Source organism: Bos grunniens, chromosome 7, assembly GCF_055505025.1.
Source record: "Bos grunniens cultivar Pamir isolate PY7600 chromosome 7, Bosgru_T2T1.0, whole genome shotgun sequence".
Lineage (NCBI taxonomy): Eukaryota > Metazoa > Chordata > Mammalia > Artiodactyla > Bovidae > Bos > Bos grunniens.
Genome location: NC_141171.1, coordinates 75,289,970 through 75,305,695, shown reverse-complemented (window position 1 = coordinate 75,305,695; position 15,726 = coordinate 75,289,970). Strand labels below are relative to the sequence as shown.

Genomic DNA, 15,726 nt, shown 5'->3' with positions numbered 1-15,726 from the left:
GTTCATAGTAGTTACAAACTCCAGAGTAAGCTGTGTTTTCTCACTTGCATATCTTTAGTTACAAATGACTATTTACCTGTCAGCTGGGCTGAGAACACCCATAGGTTTTCCTTTGAAGTGAACCTCTTGGATTTAAAGAGATTTTTTTTTTAAGCTGTTGAAGGTTTGCTTGATCTAAAGTCTCAGAGACGTTTGAAGTTGTGACTTAATGGAAGATTATTTTTATTCACAGTGATCAAGCAGTTAATGAGATAAAGTAGTGAAGAGACAAGCTTAATAGAATATGTGGTTGCGCCGCATGTTAATCTTTATAAAAGGCAAAAAGAAAATAACAGGAAACCAGGAAGAAATTGGGACAGATGGCTGAACAGCTCAAAGATAGGAAAACCAACTCTCCCCTGCACAGGCTTTTAAAGTAAACCCCTCTCAGGTTGAGTTCAGTACATTAAAAAAAAGAGACAAAGAATAAGAAGATGGAGAGTCAGGATGGAAATTTTCCTGGTGGCTGATCTTTGAGACTTTCCCCTAACCCTTCCTCCATCCCTGCCCCAGCCCTCCTCTGAAGGGTAAAATGGACCTGGAGCAACTATAGGTCTTCAATACAGAAAGAACATAAACAGTAAATAAAGCAGTCATTTGCCTCAATGGCTCATCATGCACCATTCTAAGTCCAAAAGTCATAAGCAGGTGATAGTACATCTCCAGGCTGGATGGATTCAGCAGCAATGCACTGCAGAGGCCAGTGAAGCAGACGCAGAAAAGGGGAAGAGAATGTCAACTCCATCTACTCTCCATGTTAATTGAGTCTCGTTATTATTATTTGTTGTTATTGTTTGCTTCTTTTTCAAGCTGGGGGAGAAAAATTCTGAATACCATTGAAGTCAGAAAACTGATAAAGCCCAGTGGCCACAGAGGAGAAAAGGAAATGTGTCATTAAAGGGTATCATTTTACCCCACTAAGATGGAAGTGGACCCAAGCGTGGATGCCTGTAGTATTTAAAGTGGCCAATGCATTCGGGGAAAGTGGCAAAGACACATTTCTCACTGGGTCCTTTGGGAGCCATCTGCATCTTACTCCTTTGGGATGCTTGCTTAAAATCCAGGTTCTTGCACCCAGATGATCTACTGATTCCTTGGGACCCAGGAGCTGCACTTTTCAAACATTTTAAAGATATTTACATTCTAAATCTCATCTCTAATATCTAAAGTCCTTGAGAATCTATAATTCTCCTGGGTCTTGTTACAAATGTATTTGGAAACTAGAGTTAATGTTAGACTGGGCTTTATTTCTAGAATCCACCTCGGCAGAGGGGCAACCCTGCAAGGAAAATACTCTGGTTTCTGCCCTCTGTACCTCCATCCCATCAACCCAGGAACTGGGATTTAGTTTCAGGGTTGGGGTCTTTGTGGACCATGCAAATAATATGAGGTCACAAAAGAGGAAGCCTGTGGTATAACCCACAGGAGACAGCTCACCCTGATCACCTCATGGAACTCAGACCCGGAGGTCTGAGGTTTATTTTTTGTTTGTGTTTTTACAACTGACTATGCTGGATGGACCAGGTGATGGGCTAGCGTTACATGGGGAGCCTTCAGCTGTCAGTTCCTCAGTCCCTTTCTCCCCAGGCCATCAGCAGTACAGAGGAAGCTGACCTCATCTGACCTCCAGCAGGACAGTCAGCAGACAAACAGCAAGGAGCAAAGGAGGGCGAGACTCCTTGTCATTTCCCTTTGCCAATGGTAGATTTGTCTTTCAGTCTGCCTTTTTACTTAGGAAAATGCTCTCTAGAAGAACTGGAGATAGAGGTCTCAGTTCTTACTCCTTGCATCGAGGCAGCTTCAGACCTTGCCTTCTGTCCGCCTCTAGCCTAAAATACATTACTCTAGATGCCTGTCCCTAGAGGCGGCTGGGGCGTGGGCACCCAATTACCTCTCCGAGTCCCAGCTCCTCCTGCCAGTTTCTGGCCGTAGGAATTTTCCTTTCTTGATCACAAGCTCAGTTATGCATTTATAATTATGTTGGCTATACTTTATCCAACATTTCTAGGAGTTGTGTAGCAAGAAAGAGGGTTTTCTGGGCTCTTTTGCCTTATGTATTGCTGGAAATAGAAGTTCTCAAAACTGCATTCTTAGCAAGCATCGCAAAAGATTCGGATCTACACGCTGAAGTTTGAGGACATTGTAATCTTAGCGAGTAATGAGACTTCAGAGTTGTGTAACAGTAGTTTATACAATGTTTTCATATTCATTTATTTCATTTCATCCTTGTAACAACCTTGCAGAATAAGCAGAACTGGTATTTTTATTCCCAGCTCTCTGGTGATAAAGCTTTGTCAGCCTAAGTTTCTTGCCTAAAGATATAAAAGTGGTTAAGGAGCAAAATCAAGGAGCTTCTGCTAACTGTTGCCTGGCTGCTGAAAGGTTAGAGCCTGGCTACAATACTCTTTCTATCCCCCATCCTCTAAATCATCCACTCTACCTAATTTGAGGGGTCACTTTTTAGCACTTCAGGAAGACTTCAATGAGCCTCCAACCATGGTCCAAGCGGTAGTGGGCTCACCATGAGACTTCAGCCACGTCTCTGTTTCTGGGTTTGCATTTGGTCATTCTTCTTAGAAACACATGCATTCTACATACATCTGAGCACCTACAAATTGCCTGAAAACAAACTAGAGACCTCATATCCAGCCTATATTTTTAATATTCTATGGGGAAATTTTACTATGGACTTAACACTGCAGTTTCAGACTGCTTCAAAGGGCTTTATAGCAAGCAATCATGTAACTAAAACAGTTTTTCTGCTCTGCCCAGTGTTAACAGAGTCTTCCCTTTCTACTTGGGAAAATGGAACTATCCCTTTTCCTCCTATCTTTAGGTTTTGCAGAGAATAAATGTCTTCCCTATAGAAGACATGCCAAGAACTTTTTCACAAGCACAAATTGCCATGAAAACTTAAAAGAATTAGTTTAAAGGAAAGTTAATTAATTTTATTTTAGTGTTGTTGTTCACCTGCCTTTGAAATTGCTGCCTTTTTCCCTTTGGGGCCAGGCTGATTTCCTTTAGTTCCTTTAGCACATGGTAATTTGCATGAATGTGAAAACATTTTATCTACATTAATATTCTAGAACTTGAGTAGTCTGTGTAGTCCTGAAGACAATCAGGTCAGCCAGTATCCAACAGTAGTTACATGGCAGAACATATAACTGTTCATGCAATCAACAGAAAACTCAACTGCTGTCCCCCAAATAAGGTGGACTTATGTTGAATATGGACTTCCCAGGTGGCTCAGTGGGTTTGATTCCTGGGTCAGGAAGATCCTCTGGAGGAGGAAACGGCAACTCACTCTAGGCAACTCACTCTTGCCTAGAAAACTCCATGGACAGAGGAGCCTGTCGGGCTACAATCCATGGGGTTGTAAAAAGTTGGACACAACAGAGCAACTGAGTATGCCTATGTTGAACATGCCAACATGGAAAGCTCAAGTTATATCCTTAACTGAAGAGAGTTTAGCTAGAAAACAAGGTATAAGGTTTGACTCCATTCATGTAAATGCTTAGAAAGAAATCAATTTTGAGTACAAAAAGAAAAATCAAGAAGGTAAGAGGCTCTCATTTTAAAAAAAATTAAAAATATATAATTTCATAAGGGAAAAAGTAAAAGCACTCAGGTATAATACATTTAACAAGAATATCTAAGCCACCAACTAGTACCTAACTGATAAAGATCTAAAACTACCAGGAAAGGAGACAATTCTACAAATTCTTTTTGAAAAATATTTGAGTTATCCTTCTTCACATATAGTTATCAAAATAATTTTCTTAATGTCTACGTGTATTAAACTCTTACAAGGTACCAATCACAGTCCTAGCAGTGTTAACCAGAAAAAGAAAGAAAAAGAGCATTAAGCTGCAAAATCTGTAAGTCACAGCTGCTCCAGAATGTCTATAAAGCAGGACCCAGAGGCAGCAATCTGACAGGGGATTGGGCTTGAGCTCTATTTGTATAGAATTTAAATCAAGACAATGCCAATGGATCATATTAAATAATGAGGGGAGAATGCATCACTCATGGAATGGAGATAGACCAACCCCCTCAATGCCTCTGATGTCCTGGGATAAGAAAATTCCCAGTGGAGAAGACACTGCCTCTGGCTCTGGAGAAGAAAACTGGATTTTTGTCTGGTAGAAGGTTCTAGAAACTCAACAAGTTTTCAAAAATTTCTATAGAATCATTTTCAGCAATATAGTAGTTATAATGCCATGGATACAGCAACAACTTGATCCCTTCCTTTTAAAAGTTTACTTATTGAATCTAATTACATGTGGCCAACAGTTTAATTTTCCTCCAGTGCAGAGCTTGCCAAACTATCTGTGGTGAAAGACAAGTCTGTTTTTACTCCTTTGTTTAACTTCCTTTCCATCAGAGGCTGATGACAGTAAGTAGCTTATTCTATATGTGATTCACCATGTGGGTTTTACATCACCCAACTGAACCGAACACTAAGTAAAAAAAAGAATTCACTGATCACATGCTTGGATGTCACAGCAGTAACAAACTGCTATAAAATTTTCTAAAGACGAATTCTCCATTTCTGCTGGCCCACATACCACAATTTAAGTAGTGTTGGTAAGAACCATACAGAGTCTATCTCAATCTTTCAGTTCAGTTCAGTTCAGTCGCTCAGTCGTGTCCGACTCTTTGCGACCCCGTGAATCGCAGCACACCAGGCCTCCCTGTCCATCACCAACTCCCGGAGTTCACTCAGACTCACATCCATCGAGCCAGTGATGCCGTCCAGCCATCTCATCCTCTGTCAGACACTGATCAAAAAATAGACATATTTAACCAAAAGACATAAACAATTTTAACAGAGCCAATAAAACACAGACAATTTAAACCAAAATGCCCCTTCCTTTTTTTTTTTTTACACTTTTTTCTCAGTTTAATTGACAAGTACCTTGACACAGCAAAGCAAGCTGTTTCCAAAAACTGCTTCCATTTGTAACTACTCATTTTTGTGAATTACAATTTTCTCAATATTCTGCAATCAAAACAAGATAAATTGGATATTGAGACTGAAAAATTAATAACAGTCATATACTCCTGCAGAGATGCTCTACAAAAAAATTTAAATTCCACTATAAAACACATGACTGCAGTAGAGATACACGATGTACAACGGCCCTGAAACATCCTTCAAAAGTAAGCTGGATCAACCTTTCAGAGGTTGGTGAGTTATTTAACGACGAAACCCATTGTTTCCACTACATCAAGGAACATGCTGATTTACATATTTTGAGAAAAGTTGGAAAATTCTCTGCAAGGGTACCTCGTCACTTTTAATGCCTCAAACTTCCTAAATCCCTATATAGTGAATGCAGATGCCTTAACTTTTCACTACCCACCTGCTCCTCTCAACACATGCACACTTTTTAAGTGCATCCTAAATTTCTATTGTTTGCCTAGGAATGAAAGGCATCTAAGGCCTTCCTTTTTCAGTCATGAGAGCTTTGTGTGGAGCATAATTTTTCAGTTCAAGACAACTAGCCATTGTGATTACAGCTAAAATAGAAGAAAAAGCTGTTCTGAGGTATGGATGCGGGAGCATTAACTAGATTCACGTGCCAGCTGAGGGACTAGTTTTAGAGCGGATGACTCAGCAAGGAGAATTTAAAGTTGCACTTCAGCCAAAGTAAATGTTAGTACATCATGGATTCACACGATCACCTGAGGATACGGCAAGCAAAAATGTTAAATCTATCATTGCCATGGTTCTACAGAACAATCATGAACTCCCGCTGCCCCAAAACCTATGCCAGAACACTAAGGCTCAAAGCAAATCGGGTAAGGCTCCTGCAATCCATCTGGTCATATCAAACAAGTTTTTTCAGCTTGAGAGCCTAGACCATTTCATAGGATGAAAAGTAGGTTGCTCACTCCTGTCCGACTCTTTGCGACCTGTAATGGACTGTAACCTACCAGGTCCTCCTGTCTAGAAATTCTCCAGGCAAGAATACTGGAGCGGTAGCCATTCCCTTCTCCAGGGTATCTTCCCCACCCAGGGATCAAAGCAGGTGGATTCTTTACCACTGAGCCAGGAGGAAAGCCCATTTCATAGGATATTCCTTGTTAAAATGTAACTTTTTTTTTTTGGACCCTGGTAATAATAGTATAACTGCATAAATGACTTAGACAAGCACTGAAATGGATACTTTCAATGGCTTGACTGAATGGTGTATAAACCACACCTCAATTAAGTATGTTAAAAGTAAAAATAATAAAATAAAACAAACTCAGGTCCTGTGTCCTAGCCTGAAATTCAGAGGTAGTCGGTGAGTAATAGAGTTTAGGAGCTCACAATTTTTTGTACAGAACCTAGCAATTCTTTTGAGGACCAATGTCGAGACTAGACATTCTAAATTATATCCTAGAATTTAGCTGGGCCATCAGACAGCATTAGCCTGAGTTACATCTTTAATCATTTTACTGAGATGTTGTCACTAAGGAATGTAACCATCAGGGAATGCCACCATCAGGAAATGCCACTCTTTTAAGATGATAAGTTAGCATTCAACACTTTTCATAAGAGGAAAGAGAAACTGTGTAATTTAAAATGTCTATATATATATACACACACACACACACACAAACTCAAGAACCAAGAAAATACTCTCCTCTTCTAAGAAACCGTTATGTTTGTTTATGATTTTCACAAATAATTTGACTGATATTACTTCCTTTTTTAATTTGCTTGCTAGGAAGCTCAGAGTCTTCCCAACATAGCTCAGTTGGTAAATAATCCAGGTGCAATTCAGGAGACCCTGGTTCAATTCCTGGGTCGGGAAGATCCGCTGGAGAAGGGAAAGGCTACCCATTCCAGTATTCTGACCTGGAGAATTCCAGGGGGTCCATGGAGTCCATGGGGTCGCAAAGAATTAGACACAACTGAGCGACTTTCACTCACTCACTCACCCAGGAATCTCAGAAACCAAAAGTTCTTCCAACTATAGTGACTATAAAGGAGTTAATGGCTTATCTTCAATAACAATTTCTATCTTCTCTGGTCTTGATATCTTTTTTGCATGTTTCATCTTACAGGATCCTTATTTGCCTCAAAGCTTTGCACAGTGGCAGTTTCACAGCCAATGAGGTTTATCTGAGACACAATTATTACTAGTTAAGTTGCCTCAAATTTTATATGAAATAAGACAATAAAAATAAATAAGTACATATAGACACAAATACATGGAGAACTTACATCGTAAAAACTCCTATTAAACATCAATATTATCTTCTATAAAACTGGAAATGAAAAGGATAACCAAATAAAACATAGTCTATCTATCTACTTGAGCAAGAGCATTATGGTACAGCCTTCAATTAATGAAGGAGATGAATTAAGGTAGTCCCCAGCATCGTAGCCCTGTAAGATACTAAGAATCTGGTGCCAATTTATTGGAAGGCAAACTTGCCATTAAATGGCAGAAAAACCTTCCCCAAATTCTGAAGATTCCAGTTACCCCACATACTGGTGTGACTGAAGTTAGGATTGGAAGTGGAGTACAAATGTGGAATATAGACATCTTTGATACCCACAGGGAGTTATGGTTGGTTACACTAAACAGAAAGCTTTGGGATTCTAAAGAGACCCTTTATTAATTCTACATTTACCCTCCATTCAGAATTTATTCTAAGTGTAATGATAAGCCATTAGAGAGTTTTGAGCAGGGACGTTGGCCTGATCTGGTAAAAGTTTTAAAATTATTTTTCTGAGAGTCTTCCGGGAAATAGACCAATGTAAGGGGCCAAGGGTAGAACAGGGAGGTCTGGAGTCTGCGGTGGAAGTCCTGACAAGAGATAACGATGCTCAGAAGGTACAGGAGGAGAGAAGAGTTGGTGAGAAGCAGCTGGATATATCTTGTAGGTAGAGTTGAACAGACTTGCTACTGGACTGACTGAACTCGTTTCACCAGTTTATTAAACCCTCAGGTTCTGATGCTTGTGACAGAGCCTACAGTGATAAATAAGATTTGATCACAGCTCTCCATGAGCTCTCAATTAACAATGATGAGTTATATTGTTGTCAATTTAAATTGTTTTTTAAAAATCTAAGACATAATGCTTTTATGTTAATAATTTTTAAACATAAAAATTAATAGTTTCCCATAAAATATAACTTAAACATGACAAGAGAAGACAGTGAAAATATAAACAGAAAAATAGCATTTTAAAAATTAAATCACCCAGATGTAGAGGACAAATATACAGATACCAAGGGGATAAAATGAATTGGGAGATTGGTATTGACATATATACATTATTGATACTATATATAAACTAGACAACTAATGAGAACCTGCTGTATATCACAGGGAACTCTACTCAATGCTCTGTGGTGACCTAAATGGGAAGGAAATCCAAAAAAGAGGGGATATATGTATACGCATAGCTGATTCACTTTGCGGTACAGCAGAAACTAACACAACATTGTAAAGCAACTATACTTCAATACAAGTTTAGATAAATAAATAAAAATTAAAATCGGGGCTTCCCTGGTGGCTCAATGGTAAAGAATCCACCTGCCAATGTAGGAGACACAGGTTTGATCCCTGATCCAGGAAGATCCCACGTGCCAGGTGAGCCTGTGCTGTAGAGCCCAGGAACTGCAACCACTGAGTCCATGCGCCACAACTATTGAAAGCCCTGACCCTAGAGCCTGTGCCCACGACAGGAGAAACAACAGCAATGAGGAGCCTGCCCACCACAGCGAGAGACTAGGCCCCTCTCGCTGCAACTAGAGAAGAAGCCATGCAGCAACAAATACCCAGCACAGCCAAAAATAAATACATACGATTATTTTCTAAAATTAAAATTAAATCAACATTTATACATACACACAAAACCAGCAAGCCAAGACTACTGAAACAGCAAATTTCCCCCATTTTAAGAAATAATCTTAATCTCATATAAACTATTGTAGAAAATAGAAAAAAGCAGCAAACTCTCCAATTCTTCTATGAGACGAAAACGACCTTATCTCAAAACAGATGAAGAATAGTTGAGAAAGGAAAAAAAATACAGCCAACTCACCAGACTATAAATATAAAAATAATTTTTGAAAAAACAGTTGGGAAACTAAATCCAATAACATTAACCCTCTACATTATACCGCATAAAATATTAATTCAAAGTGGATCATATGCATTTGGTATTAAACAAAATTATAAAGCTTCTAGAAGAAAACAGGAGAAAATCTTTACAACCTTGAGGTCAATAATAGTTTTTAGATAGATAGAATGTGTAAGACAAGTCATTTTTAAAAATTATAAACTGGACTTAAAAATTAAATGATTTTTATTTTTAAAAGACAGCATTTTAGAAAATAAAAAAGCAAGTTACAGACTAGAAGAAAATATTCCAAAAACATATATGAGATAAAGGACTTGTAACCAGAATATACATAAAAACACTCTAACTCATTAATATGAAAACAATCTAGGGACTTCCTTGGTGGTTCAGTGACTAAGACTTCATGCTCCCAATGCAGGGGGCCTGGGTTCAATCCCTGGTCAGGGAACTAGATCCCACATGCTGCAATTAAGGATCCCACATACTGTGCAACCAATAAAAAAAACATTACATATATATATATATATAATAGGACAAAACTTTGAACATACACATCATAAAAAATATGTACAAATAGCTGAGAAGTTCATGAAAAGGAAAACTCATCAGTCATCAGGGAAATGCCAATTAAAAATCATAATGACCTATCATGACACATATATTAGAATAGATGCATTTCAAAAATAATCATATCAAGATGTAAAGGCAAGGATATAGAGCAACTGAAATGCCCATGGACTGCTGACAAAAATGTAAAATAGTATATCCATCTTAGAAAATAACTTGGCAAGTTTTTAAGTAAATATTGACCTACAATATAATCCAGCCATTCTACTCCTAGGTTAGAAAAGAAAAATGAAAATGTATGTCCATACAAAGATTTGTATATGAACCTTCATAACAACTTATTTTTAATAGCCAAGCACTGAAAACAATCCAAATGTCCATCAACAAGTAAGTGGATAATATAAAGGATATGCCACTTAGCAATTAAAAATAATGAAAGGTGGATTTAACTATAGACACCCTATCATTACAAGTTGGCAATTAATTCAAACAATTAAAGGAAAGAATATTATGACCATCTGTTTATGTGGAAAAAGGACCTTCTAAGGTTCAATATCCATTCAGACATTAAAAATAAAGAAAGAGAAAGACACTACCTTAATCTGATAAATAGTATCTTCAAACAAAAACCTACAGCAAACAGAATAGTTAATGATGAAAACTCAGAAGTATTTCCTTTCAAGTCAGAAACAAGCCAAGGCTGTCCCACCACCACATCTTTTCAACGTTGAACCAAAGGGCAGAAAACTCAGTAAGAAATAAAACGTGTAACATTGGAAAGGAAAAGTCACTGTTATTATTCCTAAGCAATGACATTGTAAACATAGAAAACCCAAATTATTCCATCAAAAAACTATTAGAACAAATAAAAAAAATCAGAAACTTGCTAGACATAAGATCAGTTTCTTTAAACGTTGTGTTCCAATATACCAATAAACAATCAGAAAACTATAAAAGAAAATTGTTGATTCACAAACTCAGTAGCTTCCCGGATGAAATCTGAAACTGATCCCCATATATGGAAGGCAAGGAGAGATGGAGGAAAGAGATGTACCACTCCAGATTGGCAGGTGGCCGATTTAGTAATCAAGAGAACTTACTTACGAAGCTCGTTTTGGGCAGCTGCAAGACTGAGTAGATCTCCACACAAGCTCACCAGAACCTTAAAAGTTTCTATAGAGGCCCTAATTGGGTTTGGTCACATATACCACACATACCAACACCTTATTCTCTCAAAGCCATGTCCCTGAGACAGTTCTTAATGTGGGAATGATGGACAGAAAATGAATTCCAAGAACAGGAGGGACAGTTGAGGAGCCTTCAATTTTCCAGGTCCAGCTTGTGGATCAACTGGTGGTCATATTTTCTCATGATCTCCTCCAACAGAAATATGCTGTTGCCCATCAAAGAAAAGTGAGAATGAAACAGACTCATGGACATGGGGGAGGGGGGAGGAAGGAGAGGGTGGGACAAATGGAGAGAGTAACATGGAAACACATGCAACCATATCTAAAATAGACAGCCAATGGGAATTTGCGGGATGACTCAGGGAACTCAAACCGGGGCTCTGTGACAACCTAGAGGGCTGGGATGCGGTGGGAAGTGGGAGGGAAGTTCAAAAAGGAGGGGACATAGGAATACCTATGGCTGATTCATGTTGATGTATGGCAGGAACCAACACAATATTGTAAAGCAATTGTCTTTCAATTAAATATAAGCACATTTAAAAGAAAGAACTCTGAAAAAAATAAATTAAATAATCTTTTGCTTAAAAAAAAAGGAAAAATGAGAACGAGAGTGTAGTCAGGAGATTGATATGAAAATCCTTGTAGTTCAGTATGTATAAAAACCATACTTTCTCCTGAAGGCAAGCCCTTGGCTCTGAGGAGTCTTATGTAGCGGGAACAACAGCCAGATTTGTGTTGTAGGAAGTTATCCGCAGCTGCAGAATTGGCAAGAGCAAGCCAGGCCACAAATTCCATCTGAACTATGAATACATTCTTCAGACATTCTAAAGGTGAAATAATAAGCAGCTCAATCCAACAAGATGAAATTTTCATTAACAACAACCAAATGCTGCCTTTTGAATCAAAAAGGAGTTTATGCAAATATGAGACCTGATAACAGTTTGTGAAATAAAGATTTGAAGGATCCAGGGAATGACAAGCTTATTAGGAACTCGCAGTGGGTGACAGCTATTGGGAAAGCTATTAGGAAATTCTGAATTAAAGAGAAAAGATAAAAGATGAAAAAGAGGGTCTCCCCTGGTGGTCCAGCAGTTAAGACTTCCCCATCCAATACAGCGAGCATGGGTTTGAGCCCTGGTCAGGAAGCTAAGATCCCACACACCTTCATATCCAAAAAAAGAACACGTAAAACAGAAGCAATACTGTAACAAAAATTTTAAAAGGCTTTAAAAAAGGTCCACATCAAAAAAAAAACACAGATGATGGACTGCCCATGTAGCTCAGTGGTAGAGAATCCACCTGCCAATGTAGGAGACATGGGTTCAATCCCTGGTCCAGGAAGATCGCACATGCCGTGGGATCATGCTGCACATGCCATGCAGCAATTAAACCCATGCCCCACAACTATTGAGCCTGTGCTCTAGAGCCCAAGAGTTGCAACTACTGAGCCCATGTGCCACGACTACTGAAAGCCTGTGTGCCCTAGAGCCCACGCTCCACAACAAGAGAAGCCACAGCAATGAGAACCCCGTGCACCATGATTAGAGTAGCCTCAACTCACTGCAGCTAGAGAAAAAGCCTAAGCAGCAACAAAGACCCAGCACAGTCAAAAATAAATAAATTAATCTTAAAAAAATGAAAAAAGAAAATCTCATGGCCTCTCCAATAGCATGCTAGGCTATTATGTCCTGTTTTGAACACTGTAGCTACATTTTAAGAAGTGACATTAGACATCAGCATAAGGAGAGTTGAGAATGGAGGAGCAGATGACCATAAATTTTTCTGATGCTCGTCCCATGGAGAGATAACACCTATGTCCCTTCTCATCTGAGTTGGCTCTGTGACTTCTATGATCAATAGAATGTAGCTGACTCTCTAAGAGTTCCTAGGCCCAGACTTAAAGAAACTCGGCAGCCTTTGCTTCTTCCATCCTGGATCACAGAACCACTATGTAAAATGGTCATTTAACCAGAGGCCACCATGCTGGAAGGAAGCCCAAGCAAAGGGAACGGCCTTGTGGAAAGACAGAAGCTCAGCCTATCTCAAGATATTCCAGGAGCAAGCCAATCAACTTCTGGCCCAAACCAGAGCCAGACACCGATGAAGGAATTTCAGACAGCGGGACCAAGTCAAAGCAGCCCTACTCACAATTTGACTGTAACTACATGAGAGATCCAAACAAGAACCAGCCAAGTGGGTTCAGTGAACCTACAGATTCATGAGATATAACGAAAGCATAATCACCATTGTATATATTATATCTTAAGTAAGTATTAGTATAATAAAAAGTGGTTCTAACCATTCAGTTTGTTACACAACAATAGAGAACAAAACTTGAGGTTCCTTGTCTCCAGGTCACTTCCTGCTACATGAGGAATGATTAAAAGAATAACGTATATTTAGCTTGGAAAGGAACACTTTAGAAAAGGATAATAGCCATCTTCAAATATTTGAAACTCTGGCATGTGAACTAGAGAAGGGTTTTAGTCTCTGAAGGACAGACCTAGGACCAAGATCAGGTGATCAGGGAAGGAGCAAAAATCAGGTTCCTAGAAAGAACATTCCAATAATCAGCATGGTACAAGAATGAAAACGGCATTATTGTGATGTTGGAAACAACTTTCTCTGGATAATGTTCAACTGAATAGACATTTTTCCATAGAGGAAATGTGAATGGCCAAGTGGCACATGAAAAATACTCACCATCCCTAATTATCAGGGAAATGCAAATCAAAACCACAAAGAGCTGTGACCTCACACCTGGCAGAATGGTTATCATCAAAAAGAATACAAATAACAAATGTTGGCAAGGATATGGTGTAGAAATGCAAACTGGTGCATCCACTGTGGAAAACAGTATGGAAGTTTCTCAAAAAACTAAAAAGAGAACTACCATATTACCTAGCAATTCTACTCCTGGGTATATATTTAAAAAAAAAAAAGGAACAGAAACATTAATTCAAAAAGATAGATGTACCCCAATGTTCCCAGCAGCATTATTTAAAATTGCCAAGATATGGAAGCAATCCAAGTGTCCATCAACAGATGAATGGAGAAAGAAGATGTAAACATACATAGCGGCCATAAAAAAAACAATGAAATGTTGCCATTTGCAGCAACATGGATGAACTTGGAGGACATTATGCTGTGAAATAAGTCAGGCAGAGAAAGCAAATACTATATGATGTCACTCATATGTAGAAGCTAAAAAATATAACAGATTAGTGAATATAATAAAGAGGCAGACTCACTGATACAAAAAATAAATTAGTGGTCACCAGTGGAGAGAGGGAAGAGAGGAGAGGATAATAAAGGGGAAGGGGATTAAGAAGGACAAACTATTAGGTATAAAATAAGCTAAAAATATATATTGTTACAACAGGGAATACAGCCAATATTTTATGACTATAAATGGAGTATAAAAATTCACCTTTAAAAACTGTGAATCACTGTATTATACACCTGTAACTTACATAATATTGTACAGCAACTACAATTCAATAATAGATAAAAGACTAGAAGTACGACCAGGTGGCTGTGTTCATTCCATGTGTTTCAGAGAGGTGACAAGTAAACTTGTAGGTATCTGTGTGAGCTAAAAGTAGCTTTTGTTGCTGTTGGTTAGTTGCTAAATCATGTCTGATTCTTTTGCAACCCCAAGGACTGTAGCCCTCCAGACTCTTCTATTGATGGGGTTTCCTAGGAAAGAATAGTGGAGTGGGTTGTCATCTCATTCTCCAGGGGATCTTCTCGACCCAGGGATGAAACTTATGTCTCCTTCATTGGCAGATGTATTCTTTACCACTGAACCACCAGGGAAGCCCAAAAGTAGCTTCAAAAGTCGAAAGTGAAGTCGCTCAGTCGTGGTCGACTCTTTGCGACCCCATGGACTGTAGCCTACTAGGCTTCTCCATCCATGGGATTTTCCAGGCAAGAGTACTGGAGTGGGTTGCCATTTCCTTCTCCAGGAGATCTTCCCAACCCAGGGATTGAACCCGGGTCTCCCACATTGTAGGCAGACGCTTTACCATCTGAGCCACCAGGGAAGTCAGAAGTAGCTTAGGTATTCTCAATCCCTTCTCTTTGAAAATACTGACTTATGAGGCAATAAAATTCTGCAGCCTTGACTCCAACTTACTCTAAGCTTAAACAAGACAAATTTCTTAGAAATCATACATGTATTCTATTTGTAAGATATATGCAAAAGTGAATGGCAAATATTGTCAGGAAACTCTTCTAGTATTTAAGCAAACCACTTTATGGAAACACTTTAAGACTGGAAGAAACGATCCTTCACTTCAACTCTTTCACCTACATTAGATAACTACTTCCCTACATCTGATGACTCACTATAATTCAGAAACTGCACTAGGCATTTTAGAGTATTCTCTTATTTGTGCCAAACAAAACTCTAAGATAAGGTCTTATCTCTATTTCACACATTGAGAAATTGAGGCACAGAGAGGTTAAGCAAACTGCCCAAATGCACAGCCAATAAATCCGAAACTCTTACCCAGCTGGCCACTAGCCTGGGCAGATTGAAGAATCCTTCTCACAGAAAGCAGTGACTTTGTTCTGTGTTCCTTAGAAGCTCCACGCATACCTGTTTCTTGGTGTCCAATAATCTTCTTATTTGATTATCAAATGGGTGATTCAATTCTTGTGTTAGAAAAAACAGAAAGGAGAATAGATTGAGAATAAAGTACCTCTCTTAATATAGAGGTGTAGTTATATGGGTGTTCCAATGTAGAGTTTAGGACAAAATTGCTAGCCACCTTTCCAGATCTCTTCCCTCAAACATAGGTTACATCACAATTCAAACAAATGCCGTATAGTAGAGCGC

General features: G+C 38.8%; 1 long non-coding RNA gene across 3 annotated transcripts in view; it reads right to left on the bottom strand.

The window, feature by feature from the left end:
* LOC147369842 (uncharacterized) overlaps positions 1–15,726 on the bottom strand; it is a 134,213-nt gene that overhangs the window by 86,203 nt on the left and 32,284 nt on the right. For 2 of the 3 annotated variants that reach the window (XR_015168585.1, XR_015168588.1), the window contains exon 2: positions 15,397–15,542. The exons of the other annotated variant lie outside the window; for it this stretch is intronic. This is a non-coding gene — a long non-coding RNA (uncharacterized LOC147369842). The remainder of the gene's footprint in view (positions 1–15,396; positions 15,543–15,726) is intronic. 3 annotated transcript variants of the gene reach the window in all.